This window comes from the organism of the source record quoted next, unplaced genomic scaffold (genome assembly GCF_019419815.1).
Source record: "Pyrus x bretschneideri cultivar Hongxiangsu unplaced genomic scaffold, Pyrus_bretschneideri_v1 Contig144, whole genome shotgun sequence".
NCBI lineage: Eukaryota > Viridiplantae > Streptophyta > Magnoliopsida > Rosales > Rosaceae > Pyrus > Pyrus x bretschneideri.
In genome coordinates, this window is record NW_025999440.1 from 64,785 (window position 1) to 85,433 (window position 20,649).

The 20,649-nt window shown below is 37.6% G+C and overlaps 3 long non-coding RNA genes and 2 pseudogenes across 3 annotated transcripts; 2 read left to right on the forward strand and 3 right to left on the reverse strand.

Moving 5' to 3' along the window:
* Positions 1 to 68: 68 nt before the first annotated feature.
* LOC103930897 lies at positions 69 to 2,365 on the reverse strand (annotated as a pseudogene).
* Positions 2,366 to 4,310: 1,945 nt separating this feature from the next.
* LOC108865834 lies at positions 4,311 to 6,921 on the forward strand (annotated as a pseudogene).
* A 468-nt stretch (positions 6,922 to 7,389) lies between these two features.
* LOC125475384 lies at positions 7,390 to 9,030 on the reverse strand. Its single transcript, XR_007256783.1, has 2 exons — positions 8,956 to 9,030; positions 7,390 to 7,759 (listed from the first exon to the last, which is right to left on the reverse strand). It is a non-coding gene; the product is annotated as an uncharacterized LOC125475384 (long non-coding RNA).
* Positions 9,031 to 11,143: 2,113 nt separating this feature from the next.
* On the forward strand, positions 11,144 to 12,413 carry LOC125475379. Its single transcript, XR_007256759.1, has 3 exons — positions 11,144 to 11,288; positions 11,335 to 11,400; positions 11,649 to 12,413. It is a non-coding gene; the product is annotated as an uncharacterized LOC125475379 (long non-coding RNA).
* Positions 12,414 to 14,701: 2,288 nt separating this feature from the next.
* Positions 14,702 to 15,965, reverse strand: LOC125475377. The gene is made up of 3 exons (XR_007256757.1): positions 15,672 to 15,965; positions 15,400 to 15,535; positions 14,702 to 15,267 (listed from the first exon to the last, which is right to left on the reverse strand). It is a non-coding gene; the product is annotated as an uncharacterized LOC125475377 (long non-coding RNA).
* Positions 15,966 to 20,649: the final 4,684 nt, after the last annotated feature.

Consider the following 20,649-nt stretch of genomic DNA (forward strand, 5'->3'; position numbering starts at 1 on the left):
AAAAAAAATCATGCACATTGGATTCTTTAAAAAGAAAAGATTTGCAGCTAGCTTTGTTAGAAGTATGTAATAAAGTAGGGGCAGGTCCCTTAAAAAGTAGGGGCTATTAACTTCACTACTTGTAAATAGAAAAGTAAAAGATGAGTGTCAATACTAATCAACAAACTGAATTGGAAGTTCCTTCATGCTTTTGAGCACTTAAAAACACCTCAATTCTGTGCCACTTTGGAAAAAAAAAGAAAAAGAAAAAAGAAGGCTTTCTTGGATCCTAAGCAAACCGATTTGATCCGGACAGTGATCTTGGCTCAACAATTAACACTCTCCTCATCTAATTCATCCTGCAAAACGTACCCTTTTTCTTTCATCGACCCCAGCAATGCATCCAGTGTTTTGTAAATCTCTTCGGTTTTTTCATTTGATACATCCATTACTGTAAAGCTTTGTAACCCATCACGTGTTTCAATCCAGCTACTGCCAGGAATCCTTCACAGCCCAACTTCTTTCATTCACTCCCTGACCTGATCAGCTTCTTCCCGTCTCCCAGCTTGTGAATACAAATTTGCCATAATGATGTAGTTCCCTGTATTCTTGGGCTCGATTTGAAACAAGCGATCAGAGACAAACTTTCCCAACTCAACGTCACGAGAAACTGATGCCCCATTAAGTAATGCGCCCCAAACTTTTGAACTTGGCTCAACTTGCATTTTGTGGATAAAGTCTGCAGCTTCGCTGAGTTTCCCAGCTCAGCTAAGAACACCTACCATGCAAGCATAATGCTCAACTGAGGGAAGAATGCCATATTTCGGAAACATGGCATCAAAGATCTTCCAAGCCTCATCAACCACTCCAGAATGAGAACAAGCTGTTAATACCGCTGTAAATGTCACTTGGTCTGGTTGAATCCCACTATTCAACATCTCATAAAAGAGGCTAAGAGACGTATCAGCATCTCCATGATCAAAAACATGCTGTGCCCCCATTAAGAAACCCCGACTTTGTATAAGTATCAATAATAGCAGTTGCAACATAAATATTCCAGTCAAAATTGTTTTGAACAGCATAAGCATGTACTTCCTTCCTGACTTTCAGATTTGAGAAATACGATATTGTAGGAAGAATACTTGACAATGTCATGGTAGTATTTGGTTTGCAACCACATGCCTGCATTTCACAAATTAAATCCAAGGCATCTTCGTGCCGGTTATTCTGAACCAGATCTGAAATCGCAGCATTCCAAGTACTTGACTTTGGCTTCTTACTATCTCTGAAAACATCCATGGTGTCAACAAACCCGTGAAACATGTACCCCGAAACTAATGAGCCATAAGTGACCTCATCCTTTTCATTCATCTCATCGAATAATTCTTGAGCATAATCCAAGCTACCACATCTTGTGTATAGCCCTATAAGAGCATTACAAAGCAAAACATCCATCTCGATCTGATTCTCATTCACAAACTGATGAACTTCCATACCGAACATAAGATCATTTGACTGTAAACATGCCTGCAAGACACTAACCACTGTCAACCCAACAGGACTAAACTTGCCTAAGCTTAACATCTCCCTGTTCAACTCTTTACACTCCTCATAATACCCGGCCTGAGAATACCCCGCAATCATTGAATTCCACGGCATAATATCTCTTTCTGGCATCCTATCGAACAAAGCTCTCGCCAAACCAACCTCATCACATCTCGAGTAGTAAGTAAGCAAAGAATTAACAAGAAAAACATCCAAATCAAAACCATGACGCAGAACAAAACAATGTACCTCCTTAGCCAATTTTGAACCCGAAAGCAAAGCGCCCAGAGCCTTCAACACACACCTCACGGTAAAATTGTCGGGCTTTGCTTAATCCGAACACGAAGACACCATAGCCGAAAACAACTTCAGGGTGTCGCCGTGCACGTTGTTAAGGCCCAATGAGTATGGCGTTCCAAGAGAAGGCGTTTGGGTGGGGAATTTGGTCGAACACCTTGCGGGCATAGTTGAGGTTATTGGTTTCGAAGTAAAAATTGATGAGCTTTGAAGCCAGGAAGTTGGCGGGGGTGACGGAGAAGAGGACGAGGCGGGCGTGGAGCTGCTTGGCCGGACCGACCAGGCGGCGGACCGTGCAGTGCTGGATGAGGTGGCCGTAAGCTCTGCAGTCGAGGCGGTCGAGTCCATGGAGGTTTTGAAGGGCTCGTTGGACGTGGCCGTTGCTGGCGGCCGAGATTTGAATGTGGAATGGCTTTGTTAACAACATACATTTTATTAAAATCTGTTAAATTAACTATCACTTACTTTGTTCCAAAATCAATAGAAAGTTATGAAAGCATAGCCTTCAAACTAACAGTTACTACCACTCTCGTTAGACCATCACCTCCAAAACCAGCGCAAAACCACCAACTCCAACCTACAACTCAAGTTGTCAACGTCCAGAAGAAGGTCATTGAGGTTGTTGAAATGGTATAGACTGCTATGATGCAGCCACCACCATTTTCACCGCCTATAAAGAAGAATTGGAAGCTTTACAAGTTGAGAATTGACGAACGAGAAAATCACATGAGCAGAAACAAACTCCTTGAAACCCTATCTGAATCGTAACCCTCTTCTTTATTCGGAGGTTGCCCTCCAGATGTAATTTCAATTTTGGTTCAATTCGATTCAATATTCGTTTGATCATGAGGTTCAATATTATGTAATCTATATATGTTTGAAATTTAGATTTACCATGATATACCCAGTTGGTGGATTTTGAATATAATCTTTGTTTGAAAAATTAACGGATGTAACATTTGCAAAAGGTTGGGTACTTATTTGGAATGTTTAAAAAGGTTAAGACTAATTTAGAATGACACTAAAAGGTTGAGGGGTTTCAGATACTTAATTCTTTTTATTTCGTCTTTACTTTTCTTTTTAATTTATTAATAAAACATTCCATAGGCAATTTAGCTCGACTGTTGTAACTTTTTTCTTACCCAAAAGCACTTGGAGAGTAATAAATCACTAGCTTTTTACTTGTAATGCCACGGAAAAGTGTTCTTTGGCTGGTAGTAGGTTAGTCTCAATCACTTATCACTTCAATGGTAAGCATGTGGCTTGCTTTTTGGCTGAGAAGGCTTCAATTTGCTTATGGGCTTGGTGCTAGGCTTCAATCAACTCTCTTTTAATTAGGTATTCTTGGGCTTTTCTTTATCTAAATTCAATGTCAAATATTAACCCAAACAGGTTGATTACACAGTGATAGGGCTGCAATCACGATGAACTTGACTGTGAGGACAAAAACCTATCGGGATCCGCTGACTAATATGGTCTTCCTATTCCTTGCTTGACACAGTGGGAGCTGTGGTCTACATTCAATCAAGATTAGGTTCCACGTGATAAGACATATCATGTCTTTGTGTTTCATATGCATTCCTGTAAGCGAAAATTGCTTACTAATTTCACAGCCAAAAGAGAGAGAAACAGAGAGTTTCTTATTTGCAGTCTGTATTTTGGTAAGGATGGAGCATTCACGTCGAACTCATGGCAGGCTGATTTTGTTTAAACTCTTTCATGGCTTCATTCTTTTATGCATGACCACACGTCTGGAATCTGCAGCACTGTCCAGCACTAGTCTAGGAAATGAAACTGATCGCCTGGCGCTGCTCGACTTCAAGAAACACATCACTCAAGATGCTCTCCGTGTCATGAGCGCATGGAATGATTCCATCCATTTATGCAGTTGGGCGGGCGTTACATGCAACCATTCCACCAAAAGAGTCTTGATTTTGAACCTGCAAGATCAAAAATTGGCAGGCTCTTTACCTCCTTCTATAGGAAATCTTTCCTATCTTACTAGAATCAACCTAGGAAGCAACAGCTTTCGTGGTGAAATTCCTCAGGAAATTGGTCGTCTGCAAAGCCTACACGTTCTCAACTTGTCTCACAATTCCTTCAGTGGGAAAATTCCAACCAATTTATCCCAGTGTACACAACTAAAGGCGCTTGAGTTTCGTTACAATGAACTTATTGGCTCGATTCCAAAACAACTCAGTTCATTGTCGAAATTAAAGTATCTGGTGCTTTATTACAACAGTCTGACTGGAACCATCCCGAGTTGGATAGGAAACTTTTCTTCTCTGTGTTGGTTAGATTTTGCCGCAAACAATTTTCAAGGAAGCATACCCAATGCGCTCGGGCGACTAACAAGATTGCAAGAATTCGCACTTGAAAGAAACAAGCTCTCTGGTATAATCCCTGCTTCAATCTATAATATTTCTTCCATATACTTGTTTGTTGTTGCTTCAAACCAATTGCATGGAGAGCTACCAACAAATCTCGGCCTTACTCTTCCTAATCTACAACTTATTGACGTGGCTAAAAATGGTCTTACTGGCACAATCCCAGGTGAAAATCTTGGAACCTTGCGAAGCTTAGTTATACTAGACCTTAATCGCAATAGATTGGGAAGTGGGAAAGCTGGCGACCTGAATTTTCTCAAATTCTTGGCTAATTGTACTAGTCTGGAGTGGTTGGTTCTTAACAAAAATCAATTAGGAGGAGAATTTCCTGTATCCATGTCCAACCTTTCAACCACACTAAGAAGTCTTTACCTGGGGAACAATTCGATACATGGAAGCATCCCTTTGGGCATTGGAAATCTTGTAAACTTGGTCTTCATTGCAATGGAGAATAACTATTTCAGTGGTAGTGTCCCTGAAGAAATCGGGAGGCTTCAGAAATTGAATGAACTATATTTGGACGGCAACACTTTTTCTGGGCCAATCCCGTCATCCCTAGGTAACATGACTTCATTGACAAAACTCTTCCTAGAAGAGAATAGATTTCTGGGAAATATACCACCAAGTCTAGGAGACTGCCACAATCTTCTACTGCTTAACCTTTCCGTCAACAATCTAACAGGCTCCATACCTAAAGAGATTTTTGGGCTTTCATCCCTTTCAATTTCTTTGACAATGTCTGACAATCAGTTGACAGGTCCATTGCCATCTGAAGTTGGTCTTTTGGTACATCTAGTAGAGTTAGATTTATCAAGAAACAATTTATCAGCTGAAATTCCCACAAGCCTTGGCAGTTGTATTATGTTTGTGCGCTTGCAATTGGAAGGTAATGAGTTTCAAGGAATAATTCCTCAATCTTTTGAAAGTTTAAGAAGCCTGGAAGAAATTGATCTTTCAAGGAATAACTTATCCGGGCAGATTCCTGAGTTTCTAAGCAAGTTTAGATTTCTTAGGCATCTCAACCTGTCATATAATAATTTTGAGGGTAAAATGCCTGAAGAAGGGATCTTTTCAAATGCAACTGGTCTCTCAATTCTTGGAAATGCTAATCTATGTGGTGGTAGCTCGAAATTACATTTACCTGCATGCCCCAACATAAAGCCTCACTCATCTCGATGACTGCTTGCTCGAAAAGTAGTCATCTCTGTAGCTTGCGCACTTGCCATCATAATTGGTATGTCATGCCTTATTGTTGCTCGTTCAGTGCTTAAGAGGCCAAGGAGTATATCTGTACGCTCACGTTCTTATGAGGATTGGAAAGCAAGTGTCTCTTACTCAGAACTTGTTCAATCAACTGACGGGTTCTCTACAGAAAATTTGATTGGTTCTGGAAGTTTTGGTTTTGTTTACAAAGGAGTAGTCCCCGGTGATGGAACTCTAGTTGCAGTTAAGGTGTTAAACCTTCAACAACAAGGAGCATCCAAGAGTTTTATGGATGAATGTAAAGCTTTGAGAAACGTAAGGCATCGTAATCTTCTGAAGATCATAACTGCATGCTCAAGCATTGACAACCAGGGTCAAGATTTCAAAAGTCTAGTTTTTGAGTACATGGTAAATGGAAGCCTAGAAATGTGGCTACATCCGAGAAATGACGAGCACACTCAGAGTAAGAGATTGAGCCTTGTCCAAAGACTCAATATTGTAATCGATATTGCTTCTGCATTGGATTATCTCCACAACCATTGTGAAACTTCAATTGTTCATTGTGATATGAAGCCAAATAATGTTCTTCTAGACGAAGATATGGTAGCTCATGTTGGTGACTTTGGTTTAGCAAGGTTCCTCTTGGAGGCGTCTAATGATCCCGCTCAAAGTCAAACCATATCAACCGGATTAAAGGGTTCAATAGGCTACATTCCTACAGGTATGAGTTTCTATCACTTTCAATGCCTTCTCTTCCTAATAACTAATCACAAAGCCAAATTAAGTTCTAATGTATGTATTGAATGGCAGAGTATGGCATGGGAGGCCAAGTTTCCATCCTTGGAGATGTTTATAGTTTTGGAATACTATTGCTAGAAATGTTCACAGGAAGACGACCTACAGATGACATGTTCAAAGATGGTTTGAGCATTCACCAGTTCACTGCCATGGCGATGCCTGACCATGCCATGGACATAGTTGACCCACTGCTGCTCGTTGAATGTGAAGATGCAGATGTTGATGGAAGCCCAATTCAAGCAAGAAGGTTGGTGGAATGCTCAGTTTCAGTGATGCAAATTGGACTCTCATGCTCTGCCACATCACCGTCAGAGCGAATGCTTATGGGTGCTGTTGTGAACAAATTAAAGACAATTAGAGATTCATATCTCAAATTAAGAGGTAGAGGCTAGAAATATAAATGTGATAGTTCCATTCTCCTAGACCTCGTGGTCCAAGAAAATTATGATCACTCACGGTTCGATCATCATCCAACGGTGGAGGACATAAGATCGAATGGTGGGAGACCACACTTGAACCTTGTGGTCTAGGATAACGGAATTGATAAATGTGAGGTCAAGTTTGTTAAATAATTAGCCTCGTATCGTCTGTGTGCAAGAAATCATTTGAATAAGGATATTATACATATCGAATTTGTGTGAGATTATGTAAGGTTGAACTCAACATTTTATATAGTAGAATAAGGAAAGGATGTTTGAATCCTGTTTCTTCCCGTACTTGTTTGTTAAGGAAAGAATGTAACTTAATCAATCGGTAGTTTTTTTAGCTTAATTGGTCTTATTAGTCTCAAATATCAATCATATTGTTAACGGTTTATTTTCAATGGCAGTCTATGACTCCTTTATCTTTATTCCAGTTCACTGCTGCACTTCTCCCACCATGTCATTTGAATGTCTCACAGGTTTCACGTTACCAATCCGCATGCTAATATAGGTAGACAAACAAATGTTTTCGCCTTCATGAACCGAAGATGGTTGATGTTAAAAGGTTTCCCTTTTAGATGTTTGAGTCAAAATCTTAAAGTAGCATATCATTTCACAGATATATTTGTAATATAGATCTGATTGCAAAATATTCTTCTACACATCGTAACATTAAGAAATTAAAATTATGCATGCTTGTAATTATTAGCAATATAGGACTTGTAACGTTAAGAAATTAAAATTATGTATGCTTGTAATTATTAGCAAAAGGACTTGGGATTAAAAGAAAGAATGGAATACCCATTCCTGCATGAGGACTGAACACATTTCTACTCCTGAGTTGAATCAAGTAAATAAAAACACGGCCTCATAAAAAGACATCGTATACCATGCAAATTCCTAAAGTGCCGAATAACGACATGATACTACATAATCCTATTCTCATTTCATCATGTCTCATAGCAATTCTTCTGACAAAGGGAACCAACAAAACAGGATTACTGGAGAACGCGCATCAAAATTTGACCATTCTGACAGAAGCCTTTGTTCTTCGCAAGGAATGCATTCATTGCCTCGGTTTGAGACGGAAAGCCAACAGTTGCAAATTTAGAGGGTTCTGGGAAAGACCTGCAACATAGTTTCAAAAAATAAAATAAAAATCAAGTAGGCTAAAAGTATTTCGATGTAAAAATCAAGTATACTTGTATATATATGGAGTGGATCCGTGGCACCACAAAAAACACACAAGTTTTGACACAAGTCTTAGACCATTAGATGTACACATTTTTAATGGTTTAGATACAATCTAATTACTCCAATTAATTTTATTTATTCAAATAATTATGAATTGGGAATAAAATTCTAAAAACCTAATAAGATTTTTATATTCTCCTTCCTATCTCATTAATTGTTTTTCATTAATTTCTCGTTTCTCCATTGACTCTTTCTTCTCCCTCTTCATCATTCATCCTATGTACAGATATTTCCCCTCTTTCTTCTCCATTCATCCTCCCATGGGCATGCTATCTTATTTTCTAATTTTTTTTCGTTTTGTTTTTAAATTTCTTCTCCATCTTGGTGATCGAATCTTTCTGCACCAGCTAAATTTTCACACCCGATTCCTTATCTCCCTTGAAATGTTTTGAAAACATACGGAATTGCAGTCCATATAAAATGTTGCACAATGCAGCTAACTAGCAACAGATTAATGCGTCCAGGAATCATCCATTTATTAAAGAAATAATTGAAATTGTTGCAGCCTATAAGCCTCATGCATCCCACGATATTAATTATTTGATGTAAAATATATGGCCACATTAACCCCTTGAGATTTTAGAAAATTTAAAATTCAACTAAAATGTAAATTCAAATAATATGATGCCAAGTTTTAGGTTCATTACCTAACCTTCAGAAAATAGACATTGTGAACGAAGTATTCATTCTTTTAAAATTCAAATTATTCAATTATATATGTTTTGCTACTGAAGTTGGGTTCATGCCCTTATGGCTAGTGCAATGAGAAGAAAGAGTGAGCGAAAAATATGCAGATGACGGAAAGATAGAAACAAAAGAAAGATAGTAGTCAAGTTCAGAAAAGAAGAAAGAGAGCAGGGTAGAATAATTAATTAATTTTAAAAAAAACCTAATGCAAAACTATTTAAATAAAAGAAATTAATTGGACTAATTAGATTACATCTCAACCATTAAATGTGGACAAATCTAATGGTCTAAGATTTGTGTCAAATCTTGTGTAAAAAATATGGTGCCACAGATCCGCCCCCTATATATATAAGCATGTTTCATTTGCAAGCCATTCAGCTTACCTGAAAATTATCTGGAGGGAAGATGAATCATATTCACAACCAGACAAAAACCGTTCTACATCTTATGGAGCCGCAGTTTGCACTAGTAGAAAAACATGTTTGCGCGACAGAATCTTGCGCGACGCACAAAATTCCGTCGCGCAAAGTATGTTTGCGCGACCTAAAAGACAAGGCGTTGCGCAAACAGCCTTTGCGCGACGGTACTTTGCGCGACAAAAGTCTAGCGTCGCGCAAAACCTCTTTGCGCGACCCAGGAACTTGTGCGTCACGCAAAACACTTTGCATGACGCCAGCCTTCGTCGCGCAAAGTACCGTTGCACAAACTCCGTTTGCGCGACGTTTTGTACGTCGCGCAATATCTTGGCGCCAAACATAGAATGTTTTACCGCTTTTTTGCCAACTTTGCGCGACGCATGTGCACATGCGTCGCGCAAAGTTGTTTTGCGCGACGTACATACACATGCGTCGCGCAAAGTGGACTTTGCGCGACGTACGTGCACATGCATCGCGCAAAGTTGACTTTGCGCGACGTACGTGCATGCGTTGCGCAAAGTTGTTTTGCGCGACGTACGTACACATGCGTCGCGCAAAGTGGACTTTGCGCGACGTACGTGCACATGCATCGCGCAAAGTTGACTTTGCGCGACGTACGTGCACATGCGTCGCGCAAAGTTGTTTTGCGCGACGTACGTACACATGCGTCGCGCAAAGTGGACTTTGCGCGACGTACGTGCACATGCATCGCGCAAAACAACTTTGCGCGACGTACATACACATGTGCAAGGAGTGTATCAAAGTGAGTCAAATTTGTATTCATATAGGGTCAAGGAGTGTAGTTATAAAAAATCATCAAAATCGGAGTTAAAATAACCGTTAAATCGTGATTTTTCGTTTATAACCGTTGAAAAGCTTTGTCCCGTTACTTGCTCTATGAATGTTTTTTTTTTGTGATTTTTTGCTGATGTGATCTCCAAGCATATACAAACAATTTTGACGGTTTGGATCGTTGAAATTAGTTTTGGAGAATTCGTAAAACGATAGATTGACTAACACTTAGAGTTTATTTTATACTTTCATTAAGTATAACATAAGATTTTGTGGTATCCACTTGTGTAAATATTTTAAATTGAAGATCGAATTCATTCATTGTATTCATATAGGGTCAAGGAGTGTAGTTATAAAAAATCATCAAAATCGGAGTTAAAATAACCGTTAAATCGTGATTTTTCGTTTATAACCGTTGAAAAGCTTTGTCCCGTTACTTGATCTCTGAATGTTTTTTTTTTGTGATTTTTTGCTGATGTGATCTCCAAGCATATACAAACAATTTTGACGGTTTGGATCGTTGAAATTAGTTTTGGAGAATTCGTTAAACGATAAATTGACTAACACTTAGAGTTTATTTTATACTTTCATTAAGTATAACATAAGATTTTGTGGTATCCACTTGTGTAAATATTTTAAATTGAAGATCGAATTCATTCATTGTATTCATATAGGGTCTAGGAGTGTAGTTATAAAAAATCATCAAAATCGGAGTTAAAATAACCGTTAAATCGTGATTTTTCGTTTATAACCGTTGAAAAGCTTTGTCCCGTTACTTGATCTCTGAATGTTTTTTTTTTGTGATTTTTTGCTGATGTGATCTCCAAGCATATACAAACAATTTTGACGGTTTGGATCGTTGAAATTAGTTTTGGAGAATTCGTTAAACGATAGATTGACTAACACTTAGAGTTTATTTTATACTTTCATTAAGTATAACATAAGATTTTGTGGTATCCACTTGTGTAAATATTTTAAATTGAAGATCGAATTCATTTATTGTATTCATTTGTTAGAAAAATATATTATAGTGGGGTTTATGTAAAAAAAAATTTGAATTTCAAAGGAAGAAAGTCACATTTTCAGTAATTTTTATAATAATTAAAAAAAAAAAAAAACTTTGCGCGACGCCTTAATGTGATCGTCGCGCAAAACCACTTTGCGTGACGTCAAATTGTATACCTACGTCGCGCCAGTTGTGATAATTTTGGCGGTGTAATAGTAAAAAAAAGGCGCTTTTTTTTTTTGTTCAAATTTTTAATTTTATTTCCCTTCTAAGTTTGGATGCTCATCTTTCATCCCTCACTTTGTCCAAGTTTGGACGCTCACCTCTCATCCCTCAAATCTCAGACCCTCCTCGAAATCTCTAATTGGGTTAAAGAATTCCTGCTGTTTCCCCCTTTTTCCGTTTGGGATTTCTGGGTTGTGGCTGAGTTTTTGGTCGATTTCCATCCCTTTGGGCGCGGCCTATCTTCAGATCTCTGCAGAATCAATCTTATATAGCTAAGGTGTGTTTTATAATGATTGTTTAGGATTTTTTTCTAAATTTCCCAGAAACTCCAGACTTAGAGAGAGCAGTTGCAGTAGCTGTGACTACTATTTGTTTCTCTCTTGAAAAAGGTATGAACTCTGATTACTCTGTCCCGGTCAAATCTTACAAAGTTTTCGGCTTTTTCCGATTTTAACTTCTGGGTTACTGTTCTTTCATAATTTCGTCATCTGGGCAATCTCCAATTTTCGTGATCTGGGAAATCTCCAATTTTCGTATTTTTATGTGGTCGTTTGGTTTCCGTTTTCGGTCTGAAATATTCAAATTTTTATTTGAGTTTGCTGCGATTTATTCAATTGAACTAGGGTGGGTTTTTCAGAGATGGGAAAGAAGATATGAACAGAGAAAAAAAGGAGTTGAAAGGGAAAGAGAGGGGAGACAGAGATGGGGAAGTTGGAAAGAAGAAAAATGTTTTCGAAATAGGCGGAGAGGGTGAGGAAAATGTGGTTTCCTCCTAGCCTAACCTTTTATTTTGTTGGGAAATTGATTGAGATGATTCATTTTTTACGATTCGGTTTCACCCTTTTTTTTTTTTTTTTTTTTCAATTATTATTATTATTATTATTTTATTTTATGAAATGCTGTTCAGTGAATTTATTTTCTAGGCGATTCAATTACCCAAATTGCCCAAATATAGATATACTGTTTGAGAAGGCAATTAAAAATTTACCCATTTCTAGAATATGACGAAAAATAGATTGTATATGGTTTGTTTTATAAGAAAGTATATTACCATCATCATCCTACTCTTTGGAAAATTTAATTGCAAGCTAAGTGTGAGATTAGGTATTCGGAATAGCAATGTTGTATAAAGAAGTCACTTATCCATAGAATTTTTGTAAGGTAAAAGATGCTTATTGGGGTCAAGAGATTTTAATAGTTCTTTTTACAGATTATTTGTGGTAGATATACTGTATTGTTATAGTTTAAGAAGAACTAAAATGTGTTAGATCATTTGGTTCTTGATAGTTTAATTTAAGTTTTCATTTCTTTTCCCAATTATGCAATGCTTTCAACGAAAAAAAGAAAGATCATTATAATACTATTTCTGTTTTGTGTATCTCATTTGTGACTGCATTTTCCATTGTAGATTATTATCAAAGCAATTTATATAAGCTACAAAGTGCTTTTGCTGAAATTGAAAAAAAAAAGGTTAGCCAACTTACTAAGTAGTGTTAAGTTCACAATTTATAAATTTTTATTAATCGTATTGATAATTATTGCTTTAAATAAAAAAAAAAGGATTATTACAATGCTATTGTTTTGTATAACTTATTTATACTATGTTATCTATTGCAGATTATTGGCACAACAATTTATATAAGCTACAGTGCTTTTGCTCAAATTGGAAAGAAAAAAAAAAGTGTAAGTGATTGACAAGTAGTGTAAACTTTAGAATTTACAAATTTTTGTTAATCATGTTGATAACTGTTTGTACATATATATAAATATGTTCTGGTATTTGTATCACCTTTTAAAAATTTATGTATATCAAATATCATCATGTGTTAAAGTTGTATTTGTATTTATGTCTTTTATACTGTGATTAAGTCGGTTCTTTCTTTTTTACAATGAGATGTAATATTTTTTTCCTGTAATTTTGCGGGTTTTAGAGCCTTGAATTATGCATCCTAAACTGATACTACATATTGAATTGTTTACATTATACTAAATATTTTGTTTTTTAATATCAGGTTCGGGTGCCCCTCTCAATATAGCAACACGAAAAATTATCTTCAGTAGCTGTTTATTGATCCCAAATTCTTTAGTCTAATAAATTGCAATTATCTTCTTTTATGTATTTATAAACATGCATGATCAAGGCTACTAAAGTTGCAAGAATTTCTGGGGCACCACTTAGTATGGGGGTGGAGTCAATCGACTTGAATTGACTAGAGGTTTGACAAAGGTAGATAAATTTTTTTTTTTTTTTTCCGTTTTGTTATTGTGTTATTCGGTTGCTCTTAATCTTGACAATGAATTTGGTTTTGTAATAATTTGTGAATTCTTGAGATTTTTCAAATTGATTAGATCACGCCTTTTACTTTTGTTTCAATACGCCAAAAAACGAAAAATTTCGGAATTAACAAGTGTAGAATTTGGCTGTGTAAATCCATAATATTTTATACTTTCACCAGGTTAACACTTTGGTAATGAATGCAGTGCATTCTTTAATAAGATTTGTTATCATCCCTTCATCGTTAATATCCTTTTGGTATCTTGCAGATATAAGCAAAGTGAAAAGTTTCGACTGTGGATTCCATGAGCATTTTGAAAGTAGTATGCTTTTCCATATGTGCTTTTTCTCTGATTGTGTTCTAACTGATCATTGCAGTTGAAAGATTTGACGGTTAAGTTACTAACAAAGCAAAGACTGAGCCATGGTGAGACACAAGCTTTCGGCCACCTCGCCCTGCTGATACCTAGTAGCTTGATGTATTAAACCTAGTTCACTTTTAGTTTTTTTCTTTTTTGTTTGGATCTTGTATGTACATTTTCATATATTTTATAATTAAATACTTTTGCTTGGTTAATTAATTATTCTTTCGAATTTAATTACAATATTTATCAAAAATTAAAAAAAAAAAAAAAGTTTGACCAAAACTACTCCCCACTTTGCACGACCAATCACTTTGCACGACGCATGGCTCCATCGCGCAAACCCACTTTGCGTGACTCATGCGTACGTCGCGCAAAGTGGTTTTGCGCAACGCACACCGTTAGTCACGCAAAGCGGGTTTGCGCGACGCACTCCGTTAGTCACGCAAAGAGGGTTTGCGTGACGCACAAAGTGGGTAGTGCAAAGTGGGTTTGCGCGACGCAGTCCGTAGTTGCGCAAAGTGGGTTTGCGTGACGCACACCGTTGGTCGCGCAAACCCACTTTGCGCGACGCATTCCGTGGCCGTCGCGCAAACCCACTTTGCGCGACGCACGCCCCGTGGCCGTCGCGCAAACCCTAGCGTCTCAGACTTTGCGCGACGATTAACGCGCGACGAAGGTTGCGTCGCGCAAACCCTTAGGCAACGATTTTTTACTTTGCGCGACGAAAGTACCTACGTCGCGCAAAGTGTTTTTTTTACTAGTGTTGAGGGATTTCTTGCAATAAAACCTGATAATAGCAAATGTCCATTTCCAGTGCTTTCAGAAAGATTTTCATCATGTGATGGCAAATTAATTGTATGATAAAGTGTACATGATTACATTAATAATTATGGCATAAACTTGACATAGGGGAAAAATAACTCCAAATTACGAAGACTGAGTCTACATATGATGATATGAACAGATGGAGCCTGTTTCTCTTCGGTCAATAGAATCAATACATATGGCAGCCTTAGTTACCAACTTTCTTGTGAAGGTGCATGCAAACTTACTAAAACAAAAATTCACTACGTTGTCACATGGTAGTTCCAGTGATTCCGTTTTCAAGAAGAAGCAACTCTACCCAGGTAATATTTATGTGTTATCCAGATAAAAAACCTACTTCAACTGTTTAGAGTGTCAAACTGCCTATGGCATATATTGCCTTACAGAAGAATTTAAATTCATTAGGTTCAGCATCGAAAGCCAAATATTCATCAATCTTCTCTTACTACTTAGTCCATTCTACATAGCAAGAGATTTTGTTGATTGAAGAGTAACTCCAAACACGACCAATTTGATCAAACATTTCATTAAAAATAATAATAAGCATGCAATAGAAAACCTTGACTTACAGTTTTTGCATCATGGGGAGTAAGATTGTCCCACTGCGATCGGTTAGCCAGTCATTCACAAACCTACCATCAGCACACTACGACACAAAATACGTGCGCAACAATTATATCCAATCAAGCATCCATGACATCATTAACCTCTCCAATTTATACAGGCGGCCCTTCCTGGAAATCACCCTAGCAGCATTATCAAAAGCTTGCAATCACTGGAATTGCATGACCCTAACAACCAAAATGCATACCCAAATCATCAACCAAACATTTATGGAGCACCTAAACAAATTTATCTATTGCATGGCATAACAAATTATCAATCTACTGGCAAATAAACAAAATAGAGAATACGCAATTTACTTTCCCATCGGCGTGAAGGCCCGATTTTAATCAACTTTGACATCCTCCAGGCTCAAATTACAGCCCTCCAGCGTATTCATCACATCGGTCTTCAGCGTATAGCTCGAGATTCCAAGCAGCTTCCCATACACCAAACCTTAAAAATATCATATGCGACACATTGCCATTGTGACACATTTCATCATTGAATTTAAATACCCAAAACCCTGAACTGAAAATGGAAACGAAATCACAGCCATGCCCACGGCAGCGGATAGGCCAGTTTATAATACCTGTGGTTGGGGTTTGGAGAAAAGGTTCGATCGGTGAAGCATCATGCGGCTGATCAGACGGCGGGGAGTTCTGAGGCGGGTTTTCGGCTTTTGTCGAGAACCGCCTCCTCGGTTCGCCGAGAAGCATAGAGAGGCCGCGGTTCTGCGGCACGGCCCTACGTATGGCGAGGTTTGACGTGATTACGGCGCGGAGAAAACCGAGCTTCGACATTTTTGCTCTCTTTTGCTTTTTCGCGAGCTTTTGGACATTCACAGTGGCGCGGCGTCATTTTCTCTGCTCTACTGAGGACTAAGGGGAGAGGACGGTGATTGTCGTTTCGAGAAAGTGGAATTCGAGAAATGCCCCGGAATTGTAGCGAAATTATTGATTCTGCCCCTGCCCTATGCATAGAGTGCTGCTTTTAGTTCATTAGGCCATATCCAACCGATGGTTGGTCAGAAGATTCATTTTAGCCCTCTGGTCCTTCAAGATCCTTTAAGATATTAATATTTTAACGAACAGTACATGACTATATTTGCCTCCGTCTCCAACCGGGGGCCAAAGGGCCAGAGGGCTTGTTTTAGCCCTATCACAAAAAAACCGTCTCCAACCGAGGGCCAAAGGGCCAAACATAATTTATTATTTAAATTTAAAAACTACAACTTATATTTAAAAACTACACCTAAAATTTAAAAACGACGAATTAAATTTAAGAACTACAAATTAAATTCGAAAACAACATTAACTTAGATTTAAAAATTACAACAACTTAAATTTAATATCTATAATCAACATCATCTTCATCATCCGCCATTGTAGGAGTATAGTCAGAGATAAACAACTGTCGTCGGCTCATAGTTTCTTTTTTTTTTCCTATCAAAATAGGCCTTACTCATTGGAGTGTAATTCGAAGTGTTACTTTCCATATTTTTATCATCCATCTCTTCTTGTATTTGTTTGGCCCGTTCTTCATGCCTACACTTCCTTTCTTCCGCCTCAAGGGCATTTTGCTCCACCAATAATCGCAATGAGGCCACCACTTTATGTTGAGTGGCGTAATCATCATTTGCCTTGCCCTTTTCCTTCAACCTTCGCGCCTTGTTTCATCCTATAGCCCTAGGTATGGAACCTTCACCCGACGACGGATTTTCTACCCTTGTTTGTTGAATGGTTGGAGATCCATCTTCATCCATATCTGCAGTTGAGGATACAGTTCTGAACACCGGCGTATGAGCTCTCAGTGGTGGATCTTCAAATAACACCCACCCTTTACAAATTTCCCAACAACTATGAAACTGAAAGAGTTTCGAGCTGCTCTCCATATACAATTCCTCTGCTTGGTGTACCTAGAAAAAAAATTAAAGGAAATTAATTTATGAAATTAAATGTAATATAATTAAATATTTAAAATAAATTGTGAAAACACTTACTTCGTCGTAGTAATTAGCGCCGCTTTCATGTCTACTTGCGGCTGCTAACAATGCTTGATGCCATTTGTTCAAACTTGGGTGAAGATGTTTCTTCCATCTTGAAGAACAACTCTCGCGGTTTCGAATATTCACTGGAGTAGTGCCTTCATAGAACTCTAAGGCCATCTCCAACCGAGGGCTGGCCAGAGGGCTTGTTTTAGCCCTCTCGCCCTCCAAGATTCTCCAAGATATTAATATTTTAATGAACAGTACAGGGCCATATTTGCCTCCGTCTCCAACCTAGGGCCAGAGGGCTCGTTTTAGCCTTGCCACAAAAAACCGTCTCTAATCGAGGGCCAAAGGGCCAAACATAATTTATTATTTAAATTTAAAACTACAACAACTTAAATTTAAAAACTATAACTTATATTTAAAAATTACAACTAAAATTTAAAAACAACAAATTAAATTTAAAAACTACAAATTAAATTCGAAAACAACATTAACTTAAATTTAAAAACTAAAACAACTTAAATTTAATATCCATAATCAACATCATCTTCATCATCCGTCATCGTAGGAGTATAGTCAGAGGTAAACAACTGCCGTCAACTCATAATTTCTTATTTTTCCTATCAAAATAGGCCTTACTCATTGGAGTGTAATTCGAAGTGTTCCTTTCCATATTCTTATCATCCATCTTTTCTTGTATTTTTTTGCCCGTTCTTCATGCCTATGCTTCATTTCTTCAGCCTCAAGGGCATTTTGCTCCACCAATAATCGCAATGAGGCCGCCACTTCATGTTGAGCGGCGTAATTATCATTTGCCTTGCCCTTTTCCTTCAACCTTCGCGCCTTGTTTCGTCCCATAGCCCTAGGTATGGAACCTTCACCCGAAGACGGATTTTCTACCCTTTTTTGTTGAATGGTTGGAGATCCATCTTCATCCATATCTACAACTGAGGATGCCGTTTCGAACACCGGCATAGGAGCTCTCTTTGGTGGATCTTCAAATAACATCCACCCTTTACAAATTTCCCAACAACTGTGAAACTGAAAGGGTTTTGAGCTGCTCTACATATACAATTCCTCCGCTTGGTGTACCTAAAAAAAAATTAAAGGAAATTAATTTATGAAATTAAATGTAATATAATTAAATATTTAAAATAAATTATGAAAACACTTACTTCGTCGTAGTAATTAGCGCCACTTTCATGTCTACTTGCGGCTGCTAACAATGCTTGATGCCATTTGTTCAAACTTGGGTGAAGATGTTTCTTCCATCTTGAAGAACAACTCTGTGGTTTCGAATATTCACTGGAGTGTTGCCTTCATAGAACTCTAAGTATTTTTTGGACACACGAGTCCAAACACCTTTATTTGTTTGACAATTCCCCCTCACACTATCTTCCGACACCCATCTATAAGCCTTGCAAAGAGCTTCATCTTCTTTTCGGGTCCAAGCCCTACCTTTCATTGCAGAAGAGGCCATTTCAAAATTATTAAAAAAATTGAAGGATCGATTTTTGAAAGAGGAAGGAAAATATGAGAATTGAAATGGTAGGAATGGTGAAAATTTTGTGAGGAATGGTTTAGGTATTTATAGAAAAAAAAAATAGAATTTTTTTTTAAAAGAAAAAAGGCCCAAAAAACCCTAAAAAAAAAAATTTGAATCCAACGGTAACTGGAGTCAGCTAGTCGTTGGATTCAAAATTATTTTTAAAAATTCATGTCGGTTATAACCAACAGGATTTCCAGTTTTTCTAGCCAGCCCTCCAACCCTCTAGCCCTCTCCGATTCTGTGGGGCCCTCTGAGATTCCACAACCCTCTGGCCTAGCCCTCGATTGGAGACGATTTTCAGGTTATTTTCGGCCCTTTGGCCCTCTGGACCTTTTGGTTGGAGATGGCCTAAGTATTTTTTGGACACATGAGTCCAAACATCGTCATTTGTTTGCCAATTCCCCCTCACACTATCTTCCGACACCCATCTACAAGCTTTGCAAAGAGCTTCATCTTCTTTTCGGGTCCAAGCCCTACCTTTCACTGCAGATAAGGTCATTTCAAAATTATTAAAAAAATTGAAGGATAGATTTTTGAAAGAGGAAGGAAAATATGAGAATTGAAATGGTGTAGGAATGGTGAAAATTTTGTGAGGAATGGTTTATGTATTTATAGGAAATTTTTTAAAAAAGGCCCAAAAAACCTAAAAAAACAAAAATAAAAATAAAAATTGGATCCAACGGTAACTGGCGCCAGCTAACAACGCCATGGCATGTTTGGAACTGTTTTTGAACGGTCTAGCAACGGTTTTGACTACATTTGACATAAAAACTTTAAAATGCGAAGGGATCACTAAAGCGTTTTTCGAAAATACCCTTGGTAGGTGCTTCTTTATGAAGCACTTCCAACTGTTTTTCTAGACCCTTATGAGCGTAAGTGTTTTTCAACAAAAGCAATTCCAAGAGGAAGAAGATACAAGTGACGGAGTAAAGGGGACACCGATGGCAACATCCCCAGCCAATATAGTACATTGCAATATGGAAAAATACTTGCACATAACACTATATTATTGGCAAAAAAACGATACGGTACTGTAATTAAATGTGTATTTGCAACTTGTCCATCCGTCCCACCAAAAGGGCCCGGATTGGGTCATCCAAGTCTAGACTATCTTTGGTTCTCACATTTAGTAGCTAGCAGTAGCAACTCACAATGCTTGGAGTCCTACATTTCCCAGTGTTTTCATATTTGTTCATTGAAGAACCCAAATTGATTGTAAGGATAAAGACCTACCGGGGAGCTAGAGACTAATATGGTCTTCCCATTCCTTGCCAGACACTGGGAGCAGCGGCCTATTTGTCACTGGCTATCATTCAACCAAGATTAAGTTCTATGGGATAAAAATATAGTGTATTCGTGTTTCGTATGCATTCCTGTAAAGAAACTCAGTTTCTAATCTGACTGCCAAAATACAGAAAAAAAACAGAGAGAGAGAGTTTCTTTGAACAATATCTTAATTCCTAAGCATGCATTGCATGCATTACTAATTAAGTAATTAGTTTTTTTCTTTCTTTTTTTTTTTGGTCAGAAGTATTTAGTGTTCTAATCTCTGAAAATGTATAGTTTGAACTAATAAATGCATTTGTTTAATTGTTTTTTCTAAAGTTAGCAGAAAATTGTGGATTTCTACAGAAAGAGTCACACTCTAAACCGTGACATGTTGTTAATGTATGAATTGATAGGTAGGTCCTAATAGGGCCGCCCTATAGGTGTAGAAAAATATGTATGATTCTAAATCAACAAAACAGCCTGAATGAGGACAAGGTGCGATTGAGAGTTGGATACCACATGTTCGGAACTGTTTTTGAAAGATCTAACAACGTGTTTTGACAACTAGAAGCAGTTTTAATTACCCTTAACATAAAAACTTAAAATTGTAACCCGATCACAAAACATTTTTTGAAAATACACTTGGTAGGTTCTTTTTCAGAAAACACTTCCAAGTTTTTTTTCTAAGCACTTGATTTTAATGTGTTTCTAATGAATGTACTTTTGGTAGAAACTCATAAAGTAGAAGTATTTTTTGAC